General features: G+C 33.4%; 1 protein-coding gene across 1 annotated transcript in view; it reads right to left on the minus strand.

Annotated features, from left to right (window-relative positions):
• LOC106868569 (endoplasmic reticulum disulfide reductase DNAJC10) overlaps positions 1-11,410 on the minus strand; it is a 65,968-nt gene extending 54,558 nt beyond the window's left edge. Inside the window, exon 1 of the mRNA XM_089353254.1 lies at positions 11,237-11,410. The gene's annotated coding sequence lies outside the window, so the exon portion shown is untranslated. The remainder of the gene's footprint in view (positions 1-11,236) is intronic.
• Between the last annotated feature and the right edge of the window lie 959 nt (positions 11,411-12,369).

A 12,369-nucleotide genomic window follows, 5' to 3' on the forward strand; every position in this document is an offset into this window, starting at 1 on the left:
ATACAAGGGATCCAGAAAGTGATCTCTAATATTGTTTATATATATAGTTGTACAATATATTTACATTGTACAATATATTTGCATTAGACGGATAGGTGTCCTCACCTTGTTTGTTGTTACCACATTTCGGCTGATGTACTCTCCAGCCTTCATCAGGTGTCCTGGTGGAATTTCAAAGCCAACCATTTACTGGAGTACTCTGTTCTCCTTTCTAAGGCATTTTTTACAAATGTTATTATTATTATTATTTATTCAAGTCACTGACTAGGATTGAACCTAGAATCTTGGGATTAGCCCGCGCTCTTAACCACTATGCTATATACCCGTGGGCAATTATAGAGTGAATTTTAGGGCTTATAAACCTATTATTTTTGTATCTTTCCTTAATACCAGTTCCCATATTCTGCTCATATCTGCACTAGGTCTGCTTAGGAGATTATTGTGTCCTAGCATATGTGCTGCCTATTTTAGTTTTTGTATTTTCCAGTGGTGTTCTCTGTCTATTATTTTAACTTCATCCCACAGGGGAAGGTGGTCTCTGTTTTTTCATACATGATCAGCAATACCCAATTTTCCAATATCTCCTCATGTCACAGCTTTACGCTATTCCACTACCCTTATTTTGAGAGGGCAACATGTTTCACCTTTGTATAACCTACCACAACTGCATGGGATGGAGTACACACAGTCTTTGTTCATATTCTCTTCTACTTGTGGTTTTACTCAAAGGAGATATTTGCGAAGTGTTGTATTACTCTTGAATACTGTCCTGATGTCATATGGACCACATATCTTTTGTATCTTTTCTGAGAGACCTTTCACATAGGGTAGACAGACTGTGGTCAGTTTATGGGTTTCATCTTCTTTCCTAATTGAAGTGGACACTGTATTTTTTGGGTACTTATTGCTTAACAGATTGTTAATTAGCTTGACCATTTCTTTGTGGTGTGTATCAGGATTGCTATTTAGATTCTTTGCTCGATGTATACAAAAGTGAAACATGCTGCCTCCTCAAAATAAGGGCAGAGGAACATCGTAAAGCTGTGACATGAGGAGATATTGGAAAATTGGGTATTGCTGATCATATATGAAAAAACAGAGACCACCTTCCCCTGTGGGATGAAGTTAAAATAATAGACAGAGAACACCACTGGAAAATACGAAAACTAAAAGAAGCAGCACATATGCTAGGACACAATAACTTCCTAAGCAGATCTAGTGCAGATATGAATAGAATATGGGAACCGATATTAAGGAAAGATACAAAAATAATAGGTTTATAAGCCTTAGGAATGAGAACAGAGTACCCCAGTAAATGGTTGGCTTCAAAATTCCACCAGGACACCTGATGAAGGCTGGAGAGTACATCAGCCAAAACGTGGTAACAACAAACAAGGTGAGGACACCTATCCATCCAATGTAAATATTATATATATATATATATATATATATATATATATATATATATATATATATATATATATAATTATTTTTATTATATATCAACCACAGATGGCTTATTTATAATCTAATGTTCATATTAACATTACACATCTTTTTTTTCTCTGATATTGTCACATACATTTTAATGTCAACTGCACACACATGCTATAAAAGACTTACTTGCATTCACACACACATACAGACCTGTTCCTCTGTATCATAATATGATGTTAGATATTTTTACAGCCTCTTCCACCAGATAAATTTTTCTGCTCTCCTGTAACCAGCTATATCAGTGATTCTGAATGTGGATGGTACTACCCTCTGGGGGGACAGATGAAAATTTTATGTGGGCACTGGTGACAAAAAAAGGGGCAACAGATTGCCCTAATTTTCAATTTTTATTGTTTGTGAACATCTTATAATATAAGTAGATGAAATATTGGGATCTTTTTGGTTTGACGGGCAACACTTGTTTTCTTAACGAAACACTTTCAAACTTGGGATACTGGTAGAATGTGTCATATAAAATATCTTTTTCTCTTAGCCTTCTTAACAAAAATTAGTTCTTAATAAATTATTTCATGTTAAAGTTGTCGTGTTTGTGTAATTTCAACCAATCACTAACGTCTATTGAGGTGAAAACAATTACTGCCGTAGAATGTAAACAACATATTCTAACGGTGTTATGGGATCTTTTCCCTTGAATAAAATTAGTGCCGTTGTTTGTCAACAACAACTATCAGCGGTAGTTATTTATAACATCGTTTGTGCGTTTAGGGTTTTAGGGTTAGGGTTATGAGTGAGGTTATGGCAAAAATAATCATAACCCTAACCGTAACCCTAAAACTAACTTTAACTCTAAAACCGGAACCCTAACCCTAAAACCCTAAAGCTAAAACCAGTACAAACGCACGAACGATGTTATAAATAACAGTACCGCCGATAGTTGTTGTTAACAAACAACAGCACTAATTTTATTCAAGGGAAAAGATCCCATAACACTGTTAGAATATATTGCTTACATTCTATGGCAGTAATTGTTTTCACCTCAATAGACGTCAGTGATTGGTTGAAATTACCGAAATACGACAACTTTTTACATGAAATAACTTCGAATACAAAATTTTTTATCTGTTGTCTAACACAAAATATACAAGTATACGAAGTTTGAAAGTGTTTCGGTACCAAAAACACTACATAAAACATAAATGAAAAATGTTGCCCGTCAAACCAAAAAGATCCAAATATTGTTTTGACATTGCACAATTCATTGGGGAAATGAGTTATGTGCAACTAGTCACTTGTCGGTGATCAACCTGTTGGCAGCAATTTTTTTGTAGCATATTTAATTTTGTTCAATTGTAGCAATGTAGCTTTGAAAGAGTGTTAATAAAAGAAAAAAGAGGCTGCTAGTTGAGCATTGAGCTCTTCCTTTTAGCATTGTTTAAAAATATATATCTCTAAAGGAAAACATTCTCAATAATTCCTTTATAAACACTTCTTTCTACACATCACAAACATTTACATGAAAGAGTCTTCTTCAGTGCTGCCCTGACAATCTGGTTTCGTTTCATACATTATTAACAGGTAGGATACTGCTTCAAAACATGTTATAAGCATTGTAATGATTCCCCCAAGTATGTGCTTTTTCAGTTTGTTTTTCTAAGTAAAGCAGTGATAAAACAAGTCATACATTTAACATGTGACATTTGTAGTTTGTTTTATAACTGACTATAAAATAGAAAATATTAGAAATGACTATTTCAATTACTGGGCCATATTCCTTCTCTGAGACACAAATTACGTTTTCTATCTTCCAATTTATGATCATCTGCCTACTTGGGTCAGGCACAATGACAGACATGTCACATATGTTAATTATAGGATTTGTGTAGCAATGATCCATTATTTTGTTCCACACTGAAGCTAATAATAGCTGGAGTTGCTGCTCTTTGTAGAAAAAATATGGCCTTTAGGATTTACACCTTTGTAAGCCCTTCACCCTTTAGCATTTAAACAGGCCATATCCAACCCAAATACTCTACATGTTTTATGATAAAAATTGCCCAGATCTGGCCTGTCACACTTATCCTACAATGCCATTCCAAATATCATTCAAATCTCATTCAATCACATCATTCAAATCTCAAAGCTACAAGGTAATATACAATTAATTCAAAACAATGTGAATAAATAAGCATTACATTTGACAGAAAAATCTAAATGTCAAGAAGTTAAAGAGCAAGTAGCAGAAAGATTTCTTTAGGGTTCTCAACCCATACTTCCATACATTGAAGACACCTCAGAGTTTCCACAGTATCATTCAATCAAATCAACCTCAACACATGACTGGTACTTTATTTCATCTTGTGATAGCAAAGCTCAATTCAGACAAGATATTTACTTATCTAATCCCTAGCATTATGAACCAATAAGAAATTATAAAGAGAAAGAAATGAAAATGAAAGAAGTATGAGATAGACTTCACCTCACAGAAGATTGAAAAGGGGCAGATGAATTGCCACGACTAATAAAATTAAGATAATTTTAAATTTGTCCTACACCAAAATGAAGAAACAGGGGTGACATGATGCAAATTCCATTTTATTTTCTCGTTTTTAAAGGTGAGAGGAGGGGAGTGCAAAAAAAATATTAACGTTGTAGGAGGTTATTTGTCAGTCTGAGAACTACTGATCTAAATTATATCTAAAGTAGTATTCCAACTTTTATTTTGTTTTGTTTTTGTTTTTTTCTACCTTAGTAAGTGAACCAACTGTTTCTCTACTGGTCTAAAATATCTTCTTTATCAGTTGTAAATTGTCAATCTACTTCTTTGTTCTACTGCAAAGAAAAATATATTGTCAGGGTCAAGAAAATCATTAAGTACCTGACCTATTTAATACAGCTATGGGAATACAATTGATTTCCTGTACATTAAAAATGTTAAAACAGAAAATGAAGATATACAGCAATAACAAATGAATATAAGGAGTCACATCCTTATATGTTTAAACTCTATGTTGGCTTTTGGGATCCTTCAGTATCTTGTTCTGATGAAACATTAAGTAACAACGAAAACCAGTTAGTGTGATGTAATGAGGCAGCAATGCTGCATAAATCCCTTCATGGGATCTATTTTCAAAGTGAAACTAAAAACATATGAATACCATCACCATTTATTTAATGTCCATGTTCCATGCAGGCATAAGCTGGGCAGTTTCACAAAGATCCAATGAGTTAAGGATTGCATCATATTCCAGTGTCTGCTTTGGCATGGTTTCTATGGCTGGATGCCCTTCCTAATGCCAATCACTTTACAATATGTACAGGGTACTGTTTTTCATGCTGCTAGTACTGTTAAGGTCACAATGTAGCTCACAAGTCAATTCCAGGAAAGGAGACTGTTGCCTCTGTATGTTAGATGAGGGTTAAGGTTTGAGGGAAGAGGTTGGAATAGAGCAGGTTCGTATTGAAGAGGAGCCCTGTATATTTATATATTAAATTAATATACTCTGTACATTTATTTATCAGTATTGATAAATGACTTGTGCCTAGGTATATGTTTGTTCACATTTTAACAAGTAGTCTTCTGCTACTATAGTTCAGCATTTTAAGGGAAAGAATTAAATTTATCCCAATTATTAAGTAACAATGAAACTGATTGATTCCATCCACATTTGAAGCTGTCAAACAAGGCCTTTTTGTACCCTAATACTACTGCAAGACAAAATACAAACAGATATGACTTCACTATAACCCATGATACATTAATACTCTGCTAATTATAAAAACTTAAGATAGTTATAGTGGAAATCAAATGCAAATCCACAAACAGATGTTAGGAGGTTAATGCAACCTTCATGGCAAAGCTTTACAACATTTACACATGAGAAAGACACTTTATAAACAAAATTTCTCATAGCATATTAATTATGTTTTGCAAGCAATTAAATATCCTATCAAGTGTCACCTGTAATGCTTCTAATTTTACGTAAAATTGTTACATCTCAAATACACTTTACAGCCAAATATTCATAGAAATTTATAAGATTTGATTTATTTTTTGCAATGCACTAAGAGAATACTGGAAACAAAGTTAGAAAATGTCTTAAAAATGATATTTACAGAACGGATATTGCAAATAATTTCATTAAATGTATAATCACTGAAATGAAGTAGTTTAAATAAATAAATTTTCTAGAGATCTGGTTAATTCACCATAGAAATATAAGATTTGTTTCAGGTACATAAAATGAAAATTCAATTAGAAATTGAAACTGAATATGCCTTCCATTTTGTCAGGTCTCCTACATGACAAGATGGAAGGCCTCCTAATTTTTGTTTCTTTGGCTTCTGGGTTTTTGTTTTATTTTGTACACTAACAATACATGTTGTCATTTCTAACAACCCACACTTTTATGTAGACGTTACCACCCTTCACTAATCCTTAACTTTCAATACACTGGCAACATTCATTTTACGCCAGATAAACACTGAATCTACAGTGACCATGAAAACATACTTTAATGGGACATCATGACAAATAGTCTCTTTCAAAATTGTGATTACATATCAACAAAGCAAACAATACTATTTAATAGTCACAAGTACTATGCTTCAAAACCTTTGATTATCTCACATATACAAACATATATATGTGGAGGGGGGAGTCTATATCATTCGTCCTGGATCTGTCAGTAACCAGTTAAAGTCAAATAGTGACTGCTACAACACCCAGACAGAAACAGGCTCACTTTGCAGATTGAGTTATAGATATTAAAGCCTAAGGAGCCAGCCCCAGTAAAAAAAGGGTTTCTGAAAGTTTTGTGCTTTCAGTTGACTGTCAGTATAATTACTGACAGTCAACTAAAACCACAATACTTTTAAAATATGACTTCATGAATGGTTGACATGTTGGATGAGGTACTGATAAAAAGTCAATAATCCTTGAAATAGGCATATACATCCATTCCCTATTTTTCATTATATTGTTTATGAAATGTCATAACTTAGTACTGGCTCTGAATTCTACAGAAAATCTACAGGTAAACTTAAAATATGTATATGCCATTTTGTAATCTGACAAGGATGACAACTAGCAACATTTTGAAGTCACTGTCACTATATTTTCCTTGTGTAAAAATTAACCCATGCTCTATCTATAAGTATTGAATGGCTCTTCAGTTTATTTGTCTTTTGTGTATTTAAAAACATACACATCAATGCTGTGTGCTATGAAAAAAGCACCCAATACACACTGTAAAGTGGTTGTAGGAAGGGTAATCAACAATAGAAACCATACCAAAGCAGACATTAGAGCATGATATGGTCACTGGACTCATAGGATCCTGTCAAACCATCAAACCCATGCCAGTATGTAACACAGGTATTAAATAGTATGTGCTTATATATAAATATATATATATATATATATATATATATATATATATATATATAGGTGAAGTATATTTGCCACTTAAATGTGGCTGACCCCTAAGGGTGGATATTACTGTTGCTTTTAGCCCCAGGAGAACATTTAAGTGGCAAATATACTTCACCTTGTCGTGCAGTTACTGTTAATACCTCGTTCAGAGATTTAACATTGCTTATATATATATATATATATATATATATATATATATATATAAATATAATATATATCATTATTTAATGTTTGTTTTTGATGTTGGCATGGGTTGAATGGTTTGACAACTTGTAAACAATGATATCAATGGATTACCGATCTCCAAAAGTTCAATCTCTCATTCATTGGCTTTCTGACGGCAAGAGTTAACAAGGGTGTGTTTGTAACTTGACAAACTCTACATGAAGAATGGTTTACATCTTTCACTAATAAAAAAATATATATATAAATGTATATACATGATAGGTTTCTATACAGTTTCCATCTCCAAAATTCTCTTTGTAAAGCAAGATTGTGTGGCACTTTGGGTTAACCAATCCTCTCCTAAGCTGAAATCAGATGGTCAAAGTAAACTACAACTGCATCAGTCTCACCAGATTATAGAAAGTCTGCATAGGTTATAAGCACTGCCTGTACCATCCTCTGATAACACATTTAAAGATTGTTATCTATTAACTATTAGTGCAGATTTCTAACTGTAAAAGGTATCTGTGCAAGAAGTAAACTCAGCAAGACATGTGGCAAGGTGGTGAAGTATGATCTTCAAATGTTGCACCTTACAGAGGCAATGACTAGTGACCAAGACCTTTTGTGATATGCTGTGCTTGAGAAGACCTGTCAAGCCAAATGAAATCCTAGTTGTGGCTGATGCTGGTCCCAAGTAACTTGCACCCATGCCGGTGGCACATAAAAAGCACTTTCAAGCGTTGAGCCTCCCAGAGGCAACTGGCAACTATGCTGGTGGCATGTGGAAAGTACCTGCAAGTGTTGGGCCTCGCAGAGGCAATGTGGCCAATGCCAGTGTTGTGTAACGGGTACCCATGCCAGTGACACATAAAAAGCACCTTTTGAGTGTTGGGCCTTACAGAGTCAGTGACAAATGACCAAGACCTTTAGCAATATGCCATACTTGAGAAGACCCATCAAGCCAAGTGAAATTATAATCGTGGTAGACACTGGTGTCACGCAACTGGCACCCATGCTGGTGACATGTAAAAGCACCTATTATACGCTTGGAGTGGTTGGCATTAGGGAGGGGTTCCAGCCTTAGAAACCATGCAAAATTAGACTGGAGTCTGGTGCAGCCCCTCAGCTTACCAGCCCCCTGGTCAAACCGTCCAGCCCATACCTGCATGGACAACGGACATTAAATCATGATGATGATATATATATATATATATATATATATATATATATATATATATATATATATATATATATATATATCACCATCATTTGTCATCTACTTTTCCATGCTTGTGTGGGTCTGATGGAGTTTACTGAGGTAATTTTCTACAGTTGGATGCCCTTCCTGTCAACAACACTTGAGTTTCCAATAAATGTGTATGTGTCTGTGAACAACATATTTGATGTGGATATTATGCATTGAATAAAGAATATTGTAAACTGGGTAACAAAAGATCTATGAAAAAACATAATCCAATTGATAAATGTGTACAGTATGATTATAACTAATTGAAATTAAAGCATAGCACTTCTGAGATATGTTTTATTGCTTATCTCCAATCTAGTGGCCTGCTTGATTATGATTCCATTCACATCTAGGATACTTGATCTCAGTACTTGAAAAGTATATAATTTTACTGACACCCACCCAAGATGAAATAAAAACAGTTAACGTTGATAGGATTTGAACTTAAGATCTAAAAAGCCATAACTAAATACTGCTCTAATGATTGTGCCAATCCACTACTACTTAGCAATATCCATTCACAATAAACCTGTATAAGAAATGGATATTATGATAATGATGTTACCAATATATGTAGTGGTACGTTTTTTTAGGTGCCAGATTTTATCTATAAGTATTCATCTTCTAACATTTCCTAAGAATAATGCTTTCTCTTTCTTAGCTATGCCATGTTTTTTTGTCTTTATTGGTGTCAATGCATTATTATGCATTATTGAATTACATACAGATTACCTCCAAGTTAGAATTTAAAAAATCAAGCAAGTCTTGGTGACAGATGTGGCTGACTCAAGACCAATCTATTTTTCTTTACACATACAAAAAAAAAATTCTAAAATAAATTATTAAAAATCTGTTTGTATATACATGAATTTGGTGAAGTGATTAATTAAAACCCCCAAAATACTTCCGATTCCAACAGTTGCTTTAAGGCTTTAGTGAGACCCACAATGCAATACTGCTCTGCCCCTACATCTTGAATGATGCAGGTGTTGCCACATACACAGCCAACCAGTAAACAGCTCCCACACACACACCTAGCATAGTCACCTCTTATCTTTGGAGTTAGCTGATTTCGTACCATCTACACTGATCTCCTTCAGGCACTGGTGTTGTGCTTGCCTCCACACTAACCATTATTCTCAATTAATATTCCTAGAAAATCATCCCTCTGAAATTCCCTCCTTGCCCACTGTTCTTCCCCACCACCACACATGCACAACTGTCCATTTGCAGTGGTTTAAGAATATCAATCAAACTGACCTATCTCACAGTCTACGAAGGTCATGGACATAGCCCCTTCCAATCCATTAGAATAAATTTAATAAGGAAATTTGTGCCGCATCTAACTATATATATAAATCAATTTACAATGCATATATGGATTTGTCTTTCTCTTTGCTTAGTCGTTTTTACCGAATTTTATTTGGCCTGCTAAAGTTTATAAGTATTCTCTCCATTTCAGATAAGCATCCGACGAGTATTTTATAGATTTACTAGCGTGCACAATAGGTTATACTATACTGTACGATTGTATTAAGTTCCAGTAAAGATAATAAAATAAAAATAAAAAGTAAGCAGATCATTTTTTATATGTACGTTGATAATGTACCCTTTTAAAATTCTCAGGTATCTATCTATCAAACAAATGTCAAGTGTTTTAAATTTTGTTCAGTGGAAAAAACAGGTAGTGAGATAAATTTGGTCGTTCCTCCCTAATTCTAGAATAACAAAGTAATAATAATCATAATTTTCCAAAAAGCCTAACAATTTGCAAATGTTTAGCTCTAAGTTCAGAATATTTTCATTTCAATTACCAGCAGGTCATCTATGAGTTGACAGCAAGAAAAAGATTAACTGCGATATATGCATATTCACTCGGAAGAATTATAAATAAACCAATCAAAGAATGCTTTGCTTCACCTAAGTGTGTTTATGTAACTGTATTTCTTGAAAATATCTTGTAGAAAAACATGGTACTAACAAGTGAAATTAAGTTATCGCATAAGGAATGTTTTCTTTAACTTTAAAATATATAAATGTAATATCAATATCACTAAATTGCTTTTTGTTATCCCCATCATTCATTAAATCGTGCCCAAGAAATATTTGTAACAATAATACATGGAATGGAATCCTGTATCAATTTAAATTTCACCCCATCAATTGAACTGAAAGTGACAAACGGGATTTTAACAAAGACCCAAAAAGCGTAGCGAGAAGTTAAGAATAGGACTGCTTAAAGATCTTTCTTAGTGTTCAACTTCAAGAAAATTGAAGAATTTGGTTAAGAACTAGTTTCCTATATTTAACACTTAAGATGGGTGACGGTGCGGTTCCCTTTCTAGGAGAAAACTTTCTAAATTGTTTTGTTGTTATATCAACGAGTAGCGTTTAAAATTAACTGTTATATCGATTTCATCAGAATAAAGACAAATAAAAAAAAGAACGATGCATAAATGTATGCTTAAAGAAGTAAAGATATATGCCGACTTCTTTAAAAAAAAAAAATCAACTTTTAAGAACATTCCAAAACTTCGGTGAGTTCATTTCGCGACAAATTCAATTACACTATTCACTAAATTTCGAGAAAAAAATAGTAAAATACCAAACCAAGAGAGGCGACAATCTTCGACTATAATTCTGAAATATTTTGTTTTTCTTCTAACTTTGAATTTACATTAACTTCAAACAAGATATATAACATCAATGAAAAAATTGAAAAGTGTGAAAACTAATTAGATGAAAGAATAAATCTGACGTGATCGTAACATCCTATCATCTAGTCTCTGATTAAAATAATTAAAAGAAAGAAAATTAGAGAATTAACTGAGAAGATTTATTACAGGTGTCAGTTTTTTTAACAAGGTACTGCCGAAAACAATAGTGATAACGGATAATCTAGAAATCTCATTAAAATACAAAATATTGCATACCTTAGTAATAAGAGCTGCGTCTCGAAGTTAATTATAGTATTTAAATGTTCTCCGATCTGGTAAACTGTCAAGAATTAATTCACAAGTGGCTGCTGATTATAATCTACCGGCAACTAGGAAAGCGTGATACACGAAACCAAACTCTTCTGATGACAATAAGCAAAGCCAAATGACAGTGTGTACACAATATTGATGACGTCACTGGTTTTGCTGTTATTCATTGACAATCACACGTGTTGAGTTTTTCCTTCCTGTCTTTATCTTCAACCATTTAGCGTTAAAGTACAAACGAAAATATCATCGATCTAGCTGCGGAGATTTTTTTAAAGGAATTTAAAAGAAAACAAAAGTAATTTAAATAACTAATTGGATTTTTTTTGCAATGTACTAAGAAACCTAAATTTGAAAGAAAAAAACTAAATATCTATTCTGAATTCTAAAATGATATAAATTATGTTAACGAAAATGTACTTTCTTCTTCAGAAAGAAAAAGCCCCAAATGTTTACATTTGTGTTGGCGATTTCACGTTCTTAAACGTGGTCATTTCTGATTGGTTGACCCACACTGTAAAAACGTAAATTTAAATCGCACCCAAACATGATAAAGTAATCATGCATTTAATTTTGTCAGGAAGAATTAAATACAATTTCATTTTCGTGTAAAATACGTGGAATGTTTACATTTCGGCGATCTTTCAGTACGATTACCTAAATATCGGCCTACATTTCTAATGGTTTCTAAGGTTGTTGCTGTTTGGCCCTAGGTCAGCCCTGATCGAGCAAACCTGGCTACTATTTCTAGCAGGTCGAACGAATTCTCTCTCTCGCCAGGGAAAGAAAAATCTGGATACCATCCAATCCATCTGCAACACGCCGATATTTGTATTTATCTCAAATGTAATAGCTAAAAGTGGTAAAATAAAACTAAAATATAAAATATAAGATAGTAGTGGTAGTATGTGTTGATAAATATCCTTTAAGTTATAACATTTGGGTTAAGTTGAAATGAGGGCCTTCATCAGAAAAAGTTGTAGAAATGTATTTACTCAAATGAGAACTATTTTAACTTCGACATTCTTATTTAATAGGTCGTGCAAGACTGAGTTTATCTCAGTTAAGTCACAACTGCATGC

This window comes from Octopus bimaculoides, chromosome 1 (assembly GCF_046866305.1).
Source record: "Octopus bimaculoides isolate indiv1 chromosome 1, ASM4686630v1, whole genome shotgun sequence".
Lineage (NCBI taxonomy): Eukaryota > Metazoa > Mollusca > Cephalopoda > Octopoda > Octopodidae > Octopus > Octopus bimaculoides.